Source organism: Salvelinus sp. IW2-2015, linkage group LG4q.1:29, assembly GCF_002910315.2.
Source record: "Salvelinus sp. IW2-2015 linkage group LG4q.1:29, ASM291031v2, whole genome shotgun sequence".
NCBI lineage: Eukaryota > Metazoa > Chordata > Actinopteri > Salmoniformes > Salmonidae > Salvelinus > Salvelinus sp. IW2-2015.
In genome coordinates, this window is record NC_036842.1 from 76,684,942 (window position 1) to 76,700,826 (window position 15,885).

Below are 15,885 nucleotides of genomic sequence, written 5' to 3' on the forward strand. Positions count from 1 at the left end.
GGTTGGTCTATAGACTGACTGTGTAGGTGGATGCGGGTAGGCAGGGTTGTCTATAGACTGACCTGTGTAGGTGGTGGAGTAGGCAGGGTGTCTATAGACTGACCTGTGTAGGTGTGGAGGTAGGCAGGGTGTCTATAGACTGACCTGTGTAGGTGGTGGAGGTAGGCAGGGTGTCTATAGACTGACCTGTGTAGGTGGTGGAGTAGGCAGGGTGATTATAGACTGACCTGTGTAGGTGGTGGAGGTAGGCAGGGTGTCTATAGACTACCTGTGTAGGTGGTGGAGGTAGGCAGGGTGATCTATAGACTGACCTTGTAGGTGGTGGAGGTAGGCAGGTGGATCTATAGACTGACCTGGTAGGTGGTGGAGGTAGGCAGGGTGGTCTAATGACTGACCTGTGTAGGTGATGGAGGTAGGCAGGGTGGTCTATAGACTGACCTGTGTAGGTGGTGGAGGTAGGCAGGGTGGTAGTAGGCAGCAGCAGCAGTAACATGGGCAGCAGTGACGGGGTCGAGCCCCAGGTGCAGCGAGGGTAGGCGGAGGTCGTCTGAGGTAGAAAAGGGGCGGAGTCCTCTCAGGTACTCCTCTGGGACCGTCCCGAAGGAACCGCAGGGTGTACCTGACCGGGTAGACTACAGGAGGGGGAGGAGTTGGGGATTAGATTGCAAAATTGAGTCTGCTGTTTTGGGGTGAACGGAGGATAGTGCATATGTGGTTTAAGCAAGAGAGTCTTATCCGTTGCACGTGGTGTGTGTGTGTGTGTGTGTGTGTGTGTGTGTGTGTGTGTGTGTGTGTGTGTGTGTGTGTGTGTGTTGTGTGTTGTGTGTGTGTTAGGACATCCAGGAGTGATTCACCTAAGGCCCTGTAGTCGCCGGGCCTGCATGACAGAGCTGGGGGTGAGGCTGAAGGGGTAAGAGGGGTGAGCCAAGACGTGAGGAGAGGGGACAGGATAACCTCCTTTCTCCTGGGTAGGGCTGAGCTCAGACCCAACACTCTCCTACTCACTCCACAAACACCTGACTCAGCCTGACAGAGAGGGGGAGAGGGAGGGAGAAGAAGAGAGAGACGGAAATAGATCATGTTTGTTAAGCAAAATAAAAAATCTCCCACTCACAACATGTGAAACTATTTTCATGTCAGGATTTGTCCCTTAATGTTGAGCTAACCATAGCATGTTAACACTGTCATTGGCTATCAATGTAGCTACTCCAACCCCCCACTCTGTTTGAACACGCATCACTGAATCCCCTGCCAGCAATGCTCTCATCCCTACTCTGACACCCCTGTCATGTCTGTCCCCTAACACACACACACACACGCTCGCCTGCGCGCACACATCACCTTCTTCTAGGTCACAGCAAGAGACTCTCATGTTAATAGCTCTATGAGCTTGAGGCAAGGAAGGAGATGGGAATGGAGGGAGAGGGGAACGGAGGGAGTGGGGGACAAGGGAGAAGGGAATGGAGGGAGAGGGGAAAGGAGGGAGTGGGGACAAGGGAGAAGGGAATGGAGGGAGAGGGCGGAGGGTGAGGAGAGTGGAGGGAGGGGTGACGAAGGCAGAGGGGAACGGAGGAAGAGGGGAGCAAAGGGAGAGGGGGAGGGGACAGGGGAGAGGGGAAGGTAGTGGAAAGTGGAAGAAGGAGAGGGGAAATGGAGCAGGGAAGAAGGAGAGAGGGACAGGGGGACAGGGAGAGGGGAAATGGAGCAGGGGGAATGAGGGAGGGAGAGGAGAGGAGGAGGAGATGAAATCAGATGCCTACCTCCACCACCTACACAGGTCAGTCTATAGACCACCCTGCCTACCTCCACCACCTACACAGGTCAGTCTATAGACCACCCTGCCTATCTCCATCACTTACACAGGTCAGTCTATAGACCACCCTGCCTACCTCCACAGGTCATTATATAGACCAATCTGCCTACCTCTACCACCTACACAGGTCAGTCTATAGACTCCCCTTCCTACTTCCACCACATACACAGGTCAGTCTATAGACTCCCCTTCCTACCTCCACCACATACACAGGTCAGTCTATAGCCTCCCCTGCCTACCTCCACCACATACACAGGTCAGACTATAGACCACCCTTCCTACCTCCACAAAAAAACACAGGTCCGTCTGTAGACCACCCTTCCTACTTCCACCACATACACAGGTCTGTCTATAGACCACCCTCCACAGGTCAGTCTATAGATCACCCTTCCTACCTCCACAGGTCAGTCTATAGACCACCTCAGTCGGACTCTATAGAATCAGTGTTCTACAGATGAGACAGAGACACAGAGAGACAGGCAGACAGACAGGAAGACAAAGAGACAGGCAGGGACACAGAGAGACAGACAGGGACACAGAGAGACAGACAGGGACACAGAGAGACAGAGAGACAGACAGGGACACAGAGAGACAGACAGGGAGACAGAGGTTTGAAGCAGCCTTTGTGTTTGTGTGTCCGGGTTGGGATGTATAAATGGCGACTGAACCCCAAAATGTGCCAAAGGTTGAAATTAATTGCTCCCTCTCTCTTTGCCTCTCCTGCCATTTCTTTTCCCCTTGTCTCTCTCTCTCTGTGTTCCAGGATGGAGGAGTCTCTGTGTCTGTCTGCACTGCGCTCTCAGTTCTACTCTGTACCAGCAGGCGGAGCCTTCTCTACCCTCCACCCCTCTGCCCTCCACATGCACNTCTCAGTTCTACTCTGTACCAGCAGGCGGAGCCTTCTCTACCCTCCACCCCTCTGCCCTCCACATGCACCTGCCTGGGGCACGCTACCCTGGGGAGCTCAGCCACACACACAGCGCAATAGCTGAGAGGTAACACACACTCTTATAATACACACACACACACACCTGCACCTGCCCTGAGGGCTGCTACCTTTGGAAGCTGAACAATCACTCTGGCTGAGAGGTGTTACACTCATACATGCACACACACTTTGTAATCTCTCTGCAGGAAAAGCACAGGTTGCTGACTGTGTTATATTTTCTACCATATACACATAACACACACCAATACACACATCGGTGTCTGTGTGTGTTTATATCCTGTTGTTACCTATTAATTGTTCATCTTCTCTTGCTCACTCATGCTGTCTTAATGCTGTGTGTGTGTGTGTGTACGCGCCTGCAAGCGTGGGCATGTGTGTGCATAGGTGTGTGTTTAACAGTGTGTGGTTAATCTGCCCCATGTTGGGTGTTGCATCTCTCATCATCTCTCCCATGTGTCTGTGGTGTGTGGATGTGTGTGTATCTTTTAACCTCCCCACAGACTACAGATGGAGGAAGACCTTCGCCAACGAGAGAAACAGAGGGAGCTTGAGCTGGAACGGGAGAGAGAGAGGGAGCGGGACAGAGAGAGAGAAAGGAAGAGGGAGAGAGAGAGGCAGAGGGAGAGAGAGAGGCAGAGGGAGAAAGAGAGGCAGAGGGAGATGGTGAAAGCGGTGGGGACCCAGTACCTTGCTGGACTGAAGGCTCTCACGGCTCCGCCGGAGGACAGGGTCTTACCTGGGGAGAGACTGACACCCAAAAGACTGGGTGCGGTGTACATATACACACACACACACACACATAAACAGTAAAGATGAAATACACACACTGATTGGTTGATTTCTCGTTAATTAAGCACCAGATATTTCTCTTGAAAGTAGAGACTGATCACCATCCATATCATGCATTATAAAGTGCATAATGTAGTGTTTAATTATAATACTTCATCTCTTTTCCCCAGGTAAGCCCCCCCTCCCTGCCCTCCCAGTCCCTAAACCTCTACAGCCAGACCTCCAGTCCTCCAGGGGGTCAGCCTCTCACCCCATTCCCACCCTGGTGCCCTCTCAGATGGGGAATGCACACACTGCCTCAGCCTCTATCGGGGGGCTCCATGGAACACTGGCCTCTGCAATGAAGCTCCAACAGGCCAATGGGGAGAATCTCTGGTTGTCAAATCAGCGCCGGCAGGGGCAGGAGAGTGAGGCGTGGTCACCTGGGGAAGGGGTGGAGCCTAGGAGACACAGCTACAGGTGAGTGTCTAATCAGGCAAGGAACAAGCAGTTGAGAAATGCATAAGTTAATCAGTTTCCCCAGCAGGAACAGGATCCGGCACCTTTCAGTTTTTAAATGTTTCGTTCCGGAACCCATTTTCTAGGATCCGTTACCTCTTGTGGTGTAAAGTACTTAAGTACTTGGGGTATCTGTACTTTACTTTACTATTTATATTTTTGACAACTTTTACTTCTATTTTACTACATTCCTAAATACAATTATGTACTTTTTACCCCATACATTTTCCTTGACATCCAAAAGTACTCTTTACATTTTGAATRCTTAGCAGTACAGGAAAATGGTCTAATTCACAAACTTATCAAGAGAATATCACTGGTCATCCCTAYTGCCTCTGATCTGTCGGACTCACTAAACACATGCTTCATTTGTAAATGGTGTCTGAGTGTTGGAGTGTGCTCCTGGCTATCCATAAATAAAAGAAAAAAAGAAAATGGTGCCGTCTGATTTGCTTATTATAAGGAATTTGAAATGATTCTTACTTTTACTTTTGATACTTAAGTATATTTTAGCAATTACATTTACTTTTGATACTTAAGTATTTTTAAAACCAAATACTTTTAGACTTTTACTCAAGTAGGATTTTACTAGGTGACTTCCACTCTTACTTGAGTAATTTTCTATTAAAGTATCTTTACTTTTGTAAGTATGACAATTCGGTACTTTTCACTGCTTATTACTGTTTGTAATGTAATTTTTTAAATAAAAACAATCAGAGCTCATTCAAGTTGCTTTGTCTGTAATTCTCCTGCCCCCTAAAAACGTCMTGTGAATAGTGGCTGATTTTCTTAGAATTGATTTGTGTTGGGCCGGCCCGGGTTTATGGTTTACGCACATTGTAGCATGTGTCAAAATCATTCCACGGATGGCCGAGTTTCTGCCGGTTTTTCGCTCCACCCTTGTACTTTATTGATGAATTAAGGTCACTAATTAGTAAGCAACTCCCTTTCACCTGGTTGTAAAGGTCTTAATTGAAAGGAAAAAGCTAAAACCGGCAGACACTSRGGCCTCTGTGGAATGTGTTTGACACCCCTGTTGTAGCCTATGACCCCTCAAACTTAACTTTGGACCTCGAAGCTGGTTCCACTGCATTTTTTCATTGTTTCCCCCTAGTCAGGGACTGATTTAGCCTGTGACACCAGGTGTGTGCAATTATTTATCAGGTAGAACAGAAAACCAGCAGGTGCCGGGACCTCGTAGTGTAAGAGTTCAGTACCCTTACTATAGACCAACGAGTGGTCATTGCTGTGGTGAGAGAGAGCAGCGTGCCTGTAACTCTCACAGAACTAGAATGATATTCACTGTCTATGATCTCTCTCTGCTCTGATAGACATGAGCCTGCAACTCTCATCTCGCCAGTGTTGCACTTCATCATTTATTTCCTTATAGAATCATAATCATAGCCGCGGAAGGGTGCTGGAGGAGCCACAGCACTCCTGATGAATTGAAATACATTTGCCAAAGTTATAGAATTACTGCKGTCAGTTCAGAAAGAAAGGGAATCATTCAGAATACTACACCAGGAGTGGGCCTATGCCTTTAATTTAGCCACAGAAGAGAAATAGCGTGGCAAATCTGTCAGTGAACAGCATCTAGCCAAAACAGGCCTTTCGCAATGTTTCAAATACAATCGTTGGAAAGCATATGGCTCCTGCTGAAAAGAGAAGACTCTAATCTGTCTATAAATCGACCAAAATATTTGATCAACTTCCAAATAGGCCTGTTAAGTGAACAGCATTGTTTTACAAAGTAAAACAAGAGAGAGATGAGCTTTTGGCACGAGCGCATTGGCCATCGCTGGTGAGTGAGCTGTGCATCATTGGCTGAGTCAGTGAAACTGGAAAGCTTTTTTAGGACTATCGTTTCCTCCTCGTATTGTACACTGTGTGTCTCCTCACACCTAGGCTTAGACTATTTTTATTGATCTGAGATTCTCAGTTTGTCAATGTCAAAGTAGCCTGTCATTCTGATCATTTGTGAGGTAACAAAAAAAGATTCTGCTAAAGTATCCAGTCATCAGAAATGATGTGGAATTGTGTGAAATGTGTTTCTAAAAGACAACATTTTTCCTAGACCCTAGGCTCCACATTTTTTCCCCCATGTGTGCAACTTCTGCAAGCACCTCTACTCTACTGCTCTATGCCAGTACGCAAAAGCAATGGTAATGCAAAAGCAATGGTAATGCAAAAGCAATGGTAATGCAAAAGCAATGGTAACGCAAAAGCAACGGTAACGCAAAAGCAATGGTAACGCAAAAGCAATGGTAACGCAAAAGCAATGGTAACGCAAAAGCAATGGTAATGCAAAAGCAATGGTAACGCAAAAGCAACGGTAACGCAAAAGCATTGGTAATGCATGCAATGATTTATTATTATAAAGGTGATTTTTTTCTGGTACTTCAGAGCCCCCCACGTCACCCCCCCCTCTCGGGATCACTTTTACAAATGAAACACTGATGTGCGTGCGTTAATGCATGTATTAAGGTAACACTGCAGTGTCCTCCGAGTCAGTACTCTTTCTACTCTGCTGACATCTGCTTTTAGCTTGGCTGCATCATCAAGGTCAACTCTGATAAAAACCAAGTGTGTGTGTTTGTGTGTGACTATATTGTTTTTCTTGTCTTCACAGGTCCAACGCCAGCCAGTGTGACCCAGGCAACAGAGAGTCTCAACCCCACCTAGGAGCCCCACCTCCACTCATCTCCCCCAAAGCTCACCCTCACCTCCTCCCCCACCCCCCTGTCYCTCCCACCACCCTCTGGAACCCTGCCTCTCTCACAGAGACCCCCGCAGACCCTCGTCGCAGGTTTGACTCCCCTATTCCCCCCTCCCGCCCTCCTCCTGGTCTGACCAGAGCTGAGTGGCCCCCCAGCTGGGAGCGGGGGGAGGAGGGATGCAGGAGGACGGGGGAGGGTCCAGAGAGGTTCTCCTTCATCAGGGGACCCGTTCTGCAGGTTTCTGGCCTCTGGAGCATGGCTGAGCTTGAAAGATCCACTCACAGTAACCACCACCATAACCACCTCCACCAGCAGGGCTCACTGCTCCTGTCCTCCCCCAGCCCCAGCTCTGACCTGGGGGTCCAGCGCCCGTCCAGCTCCCCCTCTCCCTCCAGGGACCTCCAGAAGTCTGAGCGGCCAGGCCAGGAGCCTCAAAACCCAGTGGTGTACGATAAGATCCTTCAGCAGCAGCACAGGCTGGTCAGCAAGCTGGATCTGGAGGAGAGCAGGAGGAGAGAGGCCAGGGAGGGAGGTAAGAAGAAAGGGGAYGTAAGAGGGAGGGAGAGAGGTGAGGAGAGTGGGCATTCAAGACGGGATGAGACGAGATCTGGGTGGGCTTTAACAAAAATCTGGTCTGTCTCTTTCTCCCTCTGCCCCCTTCCCCTCCCCCAGGGTATTACTATGATCTAGATGACTCGTATGATGAGAGTGATGAGGAGGAAGTGAGGGCCCACCTCAGAAGGGTTGCAGAGCAGCCCCCCCTAAAACTAGACACATCCTCAGAGGTAACTACCACACACATTAACAATTTTCACTTGTTCTTCTATTATATCGTTGTATGATTTAATTCTCTGTAATCTGTCTCTCTGTAGAAGGTGTGTTTTCTGCRWGTGTGTGGCCTGACCACGCTGGCCCATCGTGACCAGCTGTTTCATCAGAAGAGGAGGAAGAGGAGGAGGATGCTGAGAGAGCGCAGCAACTCCCCTCCTCCTGTACAAGGCAAGAGGAAGACCCCTTGTTCTACTGTGGCACCCGTTCCCCCCCTCAGCACCACTCTCACCCCTGAAGAGATGAACTGCTTCCCCCAACTGGAGGACAAGAAACAMTTCCTCAACATGCTTAGCCTGTCCCATGTCACGAGCCAGCAGAGGAGAGGTAAAATACAGTACACTAACACCAGCACAGTACACCCTAGCTCTTATTCTCCAACCCCTATCCACTACAACGTAGTGTACTCTAATGCCCTATCCATTGGGTATTAAAATCTTACCCTAGGAGTTCCGAAGTACTGCTGTTTTTTTGTTCTACCTGATAGTTAATTGCACCAACCTGGTGTCTWAATCTCTCCCTGATTAGAGGAGAAGAATAAAAAAAAACAGTGGAACTGGCTTTGAGGTCCATATTTGAATTTCACCCCTCCCCCTTGCTCTCTTTTTCTATCTCTCTCTTGCTCTGTAGATAAGGAAAAGATGGAGGGGTTGCTGAAGGCTATAAAGCTAAAGAGTGTGACATTGGACACCATCAGATACAACCCATTACCCCTCTGTAGCAGCACTCCTGTTCTCTCAACTGGTAAGACGCACACACGCACTCATGCGCGCTTGCACACACACACACACACACACACACACACACACACAAACAAAGGGTAACACCCATGAGATCCTTATACTGCGTTTATGTTTATGTTATCAGGCGAATCAAACGGACTCCACTACCCAGACTCCCCAAGCCCCTTGCCCCCCTACCCCCACCATCCCGACAAACTTCACACAGACCCACTAAACCCCCAACCCCCTCCACCCTGCCACCCCCCTCCCCTGGGCCTCCACCCCGACAGGGCAGGACTGTGCGAACGTCACCCATCTAAGAGGCTCCAAGGTCTCCAGATCGGAGCGGGCCACCTTGGCCATCCTCCCCAACTGAAGGTGCCCCTGGCTGGGCAGAATGGGCAGAACAAGCCCTGGGAAAGATTCATCCGGGAGGACTTCGCCCAACACTTCCACCAGGCTGTGTTGCAGTCTACCCATAAGACACTGGGTAGCTCCATATGCGTTCCAGAGTCCAGTATAAAGTCTGAGCCCTCAGCGCCCTACAACATCCCCCCTCTGAAGAGACCAGACCCCCTCCACACACCTCCACACCCCACCAATGGGCATCATCCCTACCCTTCTCCACCCCACCATGACCCTGATGGCGTACGGGTTGAGCGCTCAGAGGAAGATGAGGAAGAGGAGGACGAAGAGGAGGACGAAGAAACCCCTAGGAAGTGGAAGGGCATAGAGTCAGTCTTTGAGGCGTATCAGGAGTATGTGGATGGTGAGTTAACCGTTCATCTACAAATTGTTTTTTGTTTTTTGTCAAATTTTCTTTCTCTTCCCCCAACACAAAATTTCTCATCCTCTATCTATGCACATCTCCCTGTCTGTCTTCCTCCCTCTCCCTCTATGACCCCATGTCTCCCCTTTACCCTCCTGTCGCTCTCTCTATTTCTCTCTTCCCCCTCTCTCTCAGAGCGGGGTATGGAGAGACAGGTTCTCCACAGTCAGTGCMGGAGGCTGGAGACTCAGAACTACACTCTCCGTCTGACAGCTGAACAACTCTCACACAGCATGGCGGTAAGAAACTCAGGGCCCATATCCACAAAGTGTCCACAAAGCTCCCATATCCACAAAGTGTCCACAAAGCTCCCATGTCTACAAAGCTCCCATATCCACAAAGTGCCCACAAAGCTCCCATATCCACAAAGCTCCCATATCCACAAAGTGTCCACAAAGCTCACATATTCAAAGTGTCTCAGAGTAGGAGTACTGATCTAATCAAATCAAATGTTATTTGTCACATGCTTTGTAAACGACAGGTGTAGACCAACAGTGAAMTGTTTATTTATGGACACTTCCCAACAATGAAGAAATAAAATAAGAGAAATAACAGAATAATAACACAAGGAATAAATACACAATGAGTAACTATAACTTGGCTATATACACAGGGTACCAGTACTGAGTCGATGTGCAGGGGTACGAGGTAATTGAGGTAGATTGGCTCCTCAGATCCTCAAAAATGTATACAGCTGCACCATCAAGAGCATCCTGCCCGGTTGCATCACCGCCTGGTATGGCAACTGCTCGGCATCTGACCGTAAGGCGCTACAGAGGGTAGTGCATATGGCCCAGTACATCACTGTGGCCAAGCTTCCTGCCATACAGGACCTATATACTAGGCGGTGTTAGAGGAAGGCCAAAACATTTGTTAAAGACTCCAGTCACCCAAGTCATAGACTGTTCTCTCTGCTACCGCACAGCGAGCAGTACCGGAGCGCCAAGTCTAGGTCCAAAAGGCTCCTTAACAGCTTCTACCCCCAAGTCATAAGACTGCTAAACAATTCATCAAATGGCCACCTGGACTATTTGCTTTGACCCCCCGCCCTCCTTTATTTTTACACTGCTGCTACTCACTGTTCATTATCTATGCATAGTCACTTTACCCCTACCTACATGTACAAATTATCTCGACTAACCTGTATCCCCGCACATTGACTCTGTACCGGTAACCCCCTGTATATAGCCTYGTTATTGTTATTTTATTGTGTTACTTTTAATTATTATTTTTATTTTTAATTTAGTAAATATTTTCTTAACTCTATTTCTTGAACTGCATTGTTGGTTAAGGGCTTGTAAGTAAGCATTTCACAGTAAGGTGTACTACACCTGTTGTATTCGGCGCATGTGACAAATAACATTTGATTTGATTGGAGATATGTACATATAGGTAGGGATAAAGTGACTAGGCAACATGATAAAAAAAAAGGTCAATGCAGATAGTTAAATAGTTAGCCAATAGCTACCCAGACTAACTATTTAGCAGTCTTGTGGCTTGGGGGAAGAAGCTGTTCAGGGTCCTGTTGGTTCCAGACATGCGGTAGCAGAGAGAACAATCTATGACATGGGTAGCCGGAGTCTTTGACAATTTTTAGGGCCTTCCTCTGACACCGGCTGGTATAGAGGTCCTGGATGACTGGAAGCTGGGCTCCAGTGATGTACAGGGCCATACACACTACCATCTGTCGTGCCTTGCGGTCGGATGCCAAGCAGTTATCAACTTTGAGGATCTAGGATCTGTCCATACAATTTGATTTATTATGATCAAAAAGTAAAAAACTAAAGCTTGATCGGCACTCTGTCTGTCTGTTTGTGACTGTTTGTTTACACTAATGTGCTTTGTTCACCCCTACTCACTCTTTTAGTAAACACTCTCGCTCTTTATCTCTCTCTTGCTCCGTTCCCGCTCTCTCTTTCTCTAGGAGCTGCTGAGTCAGAGACAGAGGGTGAGAGATGAGAGAGAGCGACTGCAGGCTCAGCTAGAACACTTCAGGAAGTGTCTGACCCTTCCCAGCGTGCACTGGGGCAAGGGGCAGCTCAAAGGTCGCCTCCCCCGGTGACTCCCTACCCTGCTCCTGACAGATTGACAGAGACAGACAGACAGACTGACTGACCTCTGGAGAGAGGAAACTGGATTGGTTCCCAGTCAGAGGCAGAGATGGAAGAGAGCTCTGGACTGGGAAGGAAGACAGGATGGTAGAAAGGGAGGAGTGCCACACTCCTAGACTCTGTAGTGTGGTCAGACTCACCATTGGTGAAAGACTAGAAGTCTAAAAGCTGGAGTTCGTAGCTACACAAGAGTATGGCATAATATTGGCACCCACTTTAACCAATTCTAGAATTTGGGACAATAAAATGACGAGTATATCCTCCTTTTTTCCYTCCTTGAATTTGAAGGGTTTGGAAGCAACCAATAGCAAGCTCAAAAGGGAATGCACAACCAATAGCAAGCCAACCAGCCACTGAACTGGAAGGACGAATCAGCCAAGATGCACTTAAAGACCTAGAAGATCTACTAGGGATCATACTAGTGACATTGCTGTTAGAACYATCTAGAACAGTAAACACTGTGCTATAGAGATATTACTATTCTGGATTTTTTTTCCACTTGGGTTCATGGACTTGCAAAAACATAGTTGTAGAATATTTAAGACAGTGTTTCTATAAGAAAATAACTGGAGGTTGTGAAAATGTTTATATATATATATATAYACACACTACCAGTAAAAAGTTTTAGAACACCTACTCATTCAATGTTTTTTCTTTATTTTTACTATTTTCTACATTGTAGAATAATAGTGAAGACAACAAAACTATGAAATAACAACATAGTGGAATCATGTAGTAACCAAAAAAGTGTTAAACAAATCAAATATATTTTATATTTGAGATTCTTCAAATAGCCACCCTTTGCCTTGATGACAGCTTTGCACACTCTTTGCATTCTGTCAACCAGCTTCACCTGGAATGCTTTTCCAACAGTCTTGAAGGAGTTCCCACATATGCTGAGCACTTGTTTGCTGCTTTTTCTTCACTCTGCGGTCCGACTCATCCTAAACCATCTCCATTTGGTTGAGGTCAGGGGATTGTGGAGGCCAGGTCATCTGATGCATCACTTCCTGATAAAATAGCATTAACACAGCCTGGAGGTGAGTTTTGGGTCATTGTCCTGTTGAAAAGAAAAAATATAGTCCCACTAAGCCCAAACCAGATGGGATGGCATATCGCTGCAGAATGCTGTGTAGCCATGCTGGTTAAGTGTGTATTGAATTCTAAATAAATCACAGACAGTGTCACGAGCAAAGCACCCCCACACCATAACACCTCCTCCTCCATGCATTACAGTGGAAATCACATGCAGAGATCATTCGTTCACCCACACTGCATCTCACAAAGACACGGCGGTTGAACCAAAAAATCTCCAAAGGACAGATTTCCACCGGTCTAATGTCCATTGCTCGTGCTTCTTGGCCCAAGAAAGTCTCTTCTTCTTATTGTTGTCCTTTAGTAATGGTTTCTTTGCTGCAATTCGACCGATGATTCACACAGTCTCCTCTGAACAGTTGATGTTGAGATGTGTCTGTTACTTGAACTCTGTGAAGCATTTATTTGGGCTGCAATTTCTGAGCTGGTAACTTGCAGCAGAGATAACTCTGGGTCTTCCATTCCTGTGGCGGTCCTCATGAGAGCCACTTTCATCATAGCGCTTGATGGTTTTTGCAACTGACTTGAAGAAACTTTCAAAGTTATTGAAATGTTCTGTATTGACTGACCTTCATGTCTTAAAGTAATGATAGACTGTCGATTCTTCTTTGCTTATTTGAACTGCTCTTGCCATAATATGGACTTCGTCTTTTACCCGCAAAACACCAGTCTCAACGTCAACAGTGAAGAGGCGACTCCGGGATGCTGATTCTAGGCAGAGTTCTAGGCAGAATTCCTCTGTCCAGTGTCTGTTATTTTTGCCCATCTTAATATTTATTGGGCAGTCTGAGATGCGGCTTTTTCTTTGCAACTCTGCCTAGAAGGCCAGCATGCTGGAGTCTCCTCTTCACTGTTAACACAGACTGGTACTATTTAATGAAGCTGCCAGTTGAGGACTTGTGAGGCGTCTGTTTCTCAAACTAGACAGACACTCTAATTTACTTGTCCTCTTGCTCAGTTGTGCACCGGGGCCTCCCACTTATCTTTCTATGCAGGTTAGAGCCAGTTTGCACTGTTCTGTGAAGGGAGTAGTACACGTGTTGTACGAGATCTTCAGTTTATTGGCAATTTCTCGCATGGAATAGCCTTCATTTCTCAGAACAAGAATAGACTGATGAGTTTCAGAAGAAAGTTATTTGTTCTGGCCATTTTGAGCCTGTAATCGAACCCCACAAGTGCTGATGCTCCAGATACTCAACTAGTCTAAAGAAGGCCAGTTTTATTGCTTCTTTAATCAGAACAACAGTTTTCAGCTTTGCTAACCCTTTTGCAATTATGTTTTCTAATGATCAATTATCCTTTTAAAATGATAAACTTGGATTAGCTAACACAACGTGCTATTGGAACACGGGAGTGAATGTTGCTGATAATGGCCTCTGTACGCCTATGTAGATATTCCATAAATAATCTGCCGTTTCCAGCTACAATAGTCAATTACAACATTAACAATGTCTACTCTGTATTTCTGATACATTTTTTGTTATTTTAATGGACAAAAAAAAAAGTGCTTTTCATTCCAAAACAAGGACATTTCTAAGTGACCCCAAACTTTTGAACGGTAGTGTATATATATATATATATAAGGTTATATACTGTTATATTTTTTATAAGAATTAAGTCTAAATAATGTTTTTAATAGTTTTGCCATTGATAATGTAAATACTTATTAAGCCAGAATTGTGTGTTTTTATMATTTTAATTATAGTTATTTAAAAGCCCGCTTTAGAATACAAATTAGGGGTTAAACAAGACGCTTGCAATAGTTGTACTGCTGCTGGTCAGTATTTAAAACACAGGAGGTTGGTGGCACCTTTTTGGGGAAAACGGGCTCGTGGTAATGACTGGAGCGTAATCAGTGGAATGGTATTAAATACATCAAAAACATAGTTTCCAGGTGTTTGATGCCATTCCATCTGCTCCGTTCTGGACATTATTATGCGCCGTTCTCCCCTCCACTTATTTAAAGATAAATAAACATGTTAAAAGAGCTGTATGTGGAGTGTCCCAAACTTAATGAAAACATTTTGGGAAGGTGAGGAAGAAATACACTGCAGGTGAGGGACAGGAAGTGTCATATTTTGATCATGATAGCTATTTTATTTTATATTATTTAAAGCTGAGTCTCAGCCACAAACCCCTCATAACCTGTCTGTCATTGAGATATCTTCAGCCACAGGACAGAAGTGCCAAAGTCACACAGAAAATTGTAAACAGATTCTACCCAATATGCCACAGGTTTTTCCACAGAACCCTATACCGTACATCCTAGTAAGGGCTCTACAGTGCTGCCATTTTGGGACATATTTTCCTAATTATTTTGCTATGCTACCTGGAATGTTAATTTGGGAGCACCAGTGCCCCTAGAAAGAAAAAAAATCGCCCAAATAATAATAGTTATAATTTCATCTTTGCTGTCCCATAGCCTCAGTAGTATGCAAACATGGAGATGAGCTTCAAACGAAGCTAGGATTCATAGGACCAATGTAGGGCCTCAATCTTAAAAATCTATTTTTCTGGTGCTTCTAAACCCTGCATTTTGTAATTGCTGGCAATTCTCATCATTAAAAGGGGCACTCTGCAGTCACTACATACATTTTGACTTATAAAGAATGATATACTGTAAATCCTTTGATTATTGAAGAGTTTAACTTATAAGAGCCCCAGAGCTTAGTTCCACTGTCGTACCCCATCAGAAGCCAAAATATAGGGCTCTATTCAATCTGTATCGCTAAAGYATTACAGACTGCGTGATAGAAAGGTAAAGGTCATTTCAGATTGAGCTGACATATGCAGCGTTTACCGTGAAAGCGGTCTCCACTGTAATGCTGAACTTCCGTGATATGGATTGAATATAGCCCATGACCTTGTTTTTACAATATTTGTCAACAAAGTGAATGTAAACAAACACTGTATAACCTCCAAACATGGTTCAAACTATAATCATGGATGAACAGTCCTTGCATCTATATATGGCTCTGTCAATGACTTTGAGTGTGGTTACATTTCTCCAGGCCCTTAACCTTTTACCGAAACAGTGGCCAGGAAAATTGCGGATTGCCGCTTTAATACCTCTAATATTTGTCATTGTGCTCCTAAATTGTTCAATTTAGGAGCAGATGTGTCACGTAGAGCCCTGCTGTAATAACAGGTAAWCTCTCTACATCCTATTGACTCTAGAGGAACTCAGCCCTGTCCATTGCAGATACCCAGTCTGCCTCGCTCTACCTCACGCCTACCCTACCTACATAACCTACCAACATAACCACTACCCCCCCCCCCACACTCACACATATGCTGTTAAATCATGTTTCTACATGCTCTAGTTTTTATATTTAGCTTACAGTAGGCCTATCATGTAATATTCAGTGCCTTCAGAAAGTATTCACACCCCTTTGACTTATTCCACATTTTGTTGTTACAGCCTGAATTCTAAATGGATGAAATGTATTTGTTTTCTCACACAATACCCCATAATGACAAAGTGAAAACATGTTTTAGAAATGTTAKCAACGTTATTGAAAGTGAAGTACATAA

The 15,885-nt window shown here is 45.9% G+C and overlaps 1 pseudogene; it reads left to right on the forward strand.

Annotated features, from left to right (window-relative positions):
* Positions 1-11,896, forward strand: part of LOC111961017 (genetic suppressor element 1-like) — a 26,277-nt pseudogene extending 14,381 nt beyond the window's left edge.
* Positions 11,897-15,885: the final 3,989 nt, after the last annotated feature.